This window comes from Juglans microcarpa x Juglans regia, chromosome 3D, assembly GCF_004785595.1.
Source record: "Juglans microcarpa x Juglans regia isolate MS1-56 chromosome 3D, Jm3101_v1.0, whole genome shotgun sequence".
Lineage (NCBI taxonomy): Eukaryota > Viridiplantae > Streptophyta > Magnoliopsida > Fagales > Juglandaceae > Juglans > Juglans microcarpa x Juglans regia.
Genome location: NC_054598.1, coordinates 17,766,769 through 17,770,800, shown reverse-complemented (window position 1 = coordinate 17,770,800; position 4,032 = coordinate 17,766,769). Strand labels below are relative to the sequence as shown.

Genomic DNA, 4,032 nt, shown 5'->3' with positions numbered 1-4,032 from the left:
AATTATATATATATATAATTATTTCTATATATATGCGAGGTAGGGGGAAATGTGGGTAAGGCCTGGGCCTAGCCCCCTTGGCACCCACTGGCTGCCGAAATGCAGGCGGGTGGCTCCGTTGCCCGCATCTGGCAAATGGATGCGAGGTAGCATGGTGCGGGGCCCCTCTACCCTCCCTTACTTCAGATCGAGCTTACTCTCTCTCTCTCTCTCTCTCTCTCTCTCTCATTTCAAAAGAACAACCTGCACCCACCATTGCTCACTGTCTCCACTATAATCATCTCCACCATATCTCGCTGTGAATATCACACAATTTTCTTTTCCTCACCATCATTATAATTACCTTTGTCTTTTCATCACTGCCATCTAGCTTTGCTACATTGGACACTAAGTTAGTTCTCTGACTACCAGTTCTTCCCATCTCACTTTATCTTTGCTTTGTTGTTATGATTTTATATCATGTTTGATACCATTTTCGGGTGCCCTGCCCTAAAAGATCATCCATCTTTGCTTTTTTACTAACATAAGCTCTGATGGTTTCCTAGTTTGATGCAATGGATTTTATAGTTAGATACCATCTTAGCTTTCTTAGCAACATGGTTTGAATTGGAGTTTGCGAACTATAACATATCAGTCAATCCAATTTCATAATGTGATCTCATTTCTTGCATGGTTGTTGTGATAGTTGGGGATTATGTTGAGCATTTTAAGGTGGTAATTTGTGGATTGGATTTTAGAACTTTTCAGTGCAACAGAGTTGGATGGTAGTGATGACTTGCATAATTTAGTATATTTTATTACTTCTTAACTTTAAACTTTAGTATAATCTTATTTATTTTTGTCATTTTCAAGCTTCATTATTGTCATTAAATTTTATTTCAAATTTGAAGAAAATGAAGATCCAAATTTTAGAAACCTATCGTCTAGGAACTCTCTCAATTAAATGAAAATTTTGTTTGAATAAAGGAGCTGCTAAATAAAAAAGAAAAATGCATGCAGTAGTGGGACACGAGGGACGTAAGCTGCGGTTTGAATTTATGCGAGATGAATGCGGGGGTCCTCTTAGTTTTTACAGATAAACATATTTGAAGGAGTTCATGTGGGGCTCTTCTTTTGATTTTATGAATCGACGTGGAATACGGGCCCTTATTTTGATTTGGAATGAAAACGTATGATGTGGAAGGCTGAGATTTTTGGGCTCTTGAACGGGATATACACAAGCAAGCGGTTTGACTTGGCTTTAGAAGCTAGCATGCGTGATACATGCCTTCTCTTGGACGAATGGCTAGGCACGAAATAGATTGAACAGGGCAGAAATTTGTTATTTTCTTTCCGATTTTGCACGCGGACGCAAGCTTGATCATACATGCACGAACGACATTAGATTTTCTTTTCGTTTGAAGAAGCTGCGACTGAGAGGCTAGGACGGCAAGAGTATTTTTCAGTGTTCATTTTCTTCTATTCCTCTCAGAAAAATTATGATGAATCTGTTTATATTAAATTTAACTTTTAGCATTAACTAAATTTTCTTTATTCTATGAAAACGATGTAATCTAGTTTCGAACTTTACTTGCTTTTCTATGTTAATTTGAAGTCATTCTCTTCTATGTTTGTCTGATTTATTCTGAGCTTATAGCTTCTAATTGACTTGCCATTAATTAGATGATTTTGATCTTGTGATTTGCTATCGAAAGAGGGAATTATATGATAGATCTTGGATATTTCGGCATAGGTAAATATAGAGATCGAAAGACTTGTATGAACCTACGTAGTATTAAAATTGTGGGTCTTAATGCTTTCTTACTTTATTAATTTGCATACTCTTGTGTAAAATAATGAACAAGAATATTTTCAATTGACTATCGAAAGAGACTTTTGGATGAGTTTGGAGATTTGCTAACAAATAGAGAGAATTAAATTCAATTAGTTAGATGAGTAAAGCATAGTGAGGGATTAGGTGAAATCAATTTCCTAGAAATTTTCTTCCAAATTAATTTGATCTTCGAACAACTTTATTTTTCTTTGAATATTTTCTTTGAATTGATTTTTTTTAATTAAATTTACAAAAATCTTAGTAACTTCTCTAAATAAAATCGAGATTAGTATAATTTTGGTATTTTTCAAAAGTAAGTTACCAATCCCTGAGGACGATACTTTTTTCATTACTTTACTATAAAACTATGATACTGTGCACTTGCAGTTTTGCACCGATCAAGGTTTCGGCACCGTTGCTGATGATTGATTTCTTCTTATTTTTGCCAATATTAGTACAAAGTAATTTTGGTTTTAATTTAGAATTTTATTTTATTTTATCTCCAAGTGTGTTTTTGATATTGGATGCACCGTGCTAGAACTCGTGACATTACTCCTTTTGAACCAGAGATTGAAAGAACTCTTAGATCACAAATAAAGAAGAAAGTACTAGTCATGGTTGATGGACAACATGATGCATAGCCACGCACCTTGAAAGATTATGTACGGCCATTTGTGAATGACAACTACTCTGGTATAAGACGCCAGACCATTAATGCCAACAATTTTGATCTTAAACCAACCTTGATCAGCATGGTGCAACAAGCCCAATTTAGCGGATTGCCACTTGATGATCCCAATATTCATTTGGCGATGTTCTTGGAAATTTGTGACACTGTAAAGATCAATAGTGTTACTGAAGATACCATTAGACTGAGATTATTTCCTTTTTCTTTGAGAGACAAGGCAAGAGGTTGGCTGCAATCTCTACAACCAGGAAACATTACTAGTTGGCAAGACATGGCTGAAAAGTCTCTTGCTAAATTCTTTACACCTGCAAAAAAGCCCAACTCAGAAGTGAGATTGGTCAATTCAAGCAAAATGATTTTGAGTCACTCTATGAAGCATGAGAAATGTATAAAGATTTGATTCGACGCTACCCTCAACATGAATTGCTGGATTGGTTGCAAGTTCAGATATTCTATAATGGGTTAAATGGGCAAACTCGGACCACAGTTGATGCTGCTTCTGGTGGAACTTTGATGTCAAAGACAGTTGAGGATGCTAATTCTCTTTTAGAAGAAATGAGCTCAAACAACTATCAATAGCCAACTGAAAGAAATATGGCTAAGAAAGTTGTTGGGATTCATGAATTGGAGCCGTTAGCAGCCCTTTCAGCTCAAGTTGCTTCTCTATCCTATCAGATTTCAGTTTTGACAACCCAAAAGATACCACAAAGTGCAGAATATGTAGCAGCTACAAGTATGATAGTTCTGAGTAAATTAGCTAGTCAAGAACAAGTTCAATATATCAATAATCGGAACTACAACTATCGTGGTAATTCAATGCCAAATTACTACCATCTACGGTTTCGAAATCAAGAGAATTTGTCTTAAGGAAACACAAAGAATGTGTTGCAACCTCAACCTCCTCCAGGATTTGATAGTCAACCAAGCGAGAAGAAGATGTCACTTGAGGATGCCATGGTTTCCTTTGTTGAGGAGACAAAAGCAAGGTTTAAAAAGACTGATTGAAGATTGGATAACATTGAGACTCATTGTAGCAACATGGGAGCCACTATGAGGAATCTTGAAGTGAAAATTGGACAACTAGCCATGACCATCAATGCCCAACAAAGAGGAACTTTTTCGAGCAACACAGAAGTGAATCCAAATGAACAATGCAAGGCCATCAAACTTAGGAGTGGAAGAGAAATTGGCAGGTCACCATCAAAGGAAACCAAGTCCACCCCTACAACTGCAAACAATGGCCAAAACAAAAATAAAGTAGAAGAATGGGAGAATGTGGATGATACATTAAGAGAGACTGACATGCCTTCAACAACTTCATTTGCTAACAATCCTTCTATTCTCTCTTCTCCACTTCCTTATCCTCAACGTTTTTAAAAAACAAAAATTAGATAAGCAATTTTCTAAATTTTTGGATATTTTTAAGAAAATTCACATAAATATTCCTTTTGTAGATGCCTTGGAGCAAATGCCAAATTATGTCAAATTCCTAAAGGACATCATTTCCAAGAAAAAAATGTTGGAGAAGTTT

The 4,032-nt window shown here is 35.9% G+C and overlaps 1 non-coding gene across 1 annotated transcript; it reads right to left on the bottom strand.

The window, feature by feature from the left end:
- Positions 1 to 2,820: 2,820 nt before the first annotated feature.
- Positions 2,821 to 2,926, bottom strand: LOC121256810. Its single transcript, XR_005939100.1, has one exon. It is a non-coding gene; the product is annotated as a small nucleolar RNA R71 (small nucleolar RNA).
- Positions 2,927 to 4,032: the final 1,106 nt, after the last annotated feature.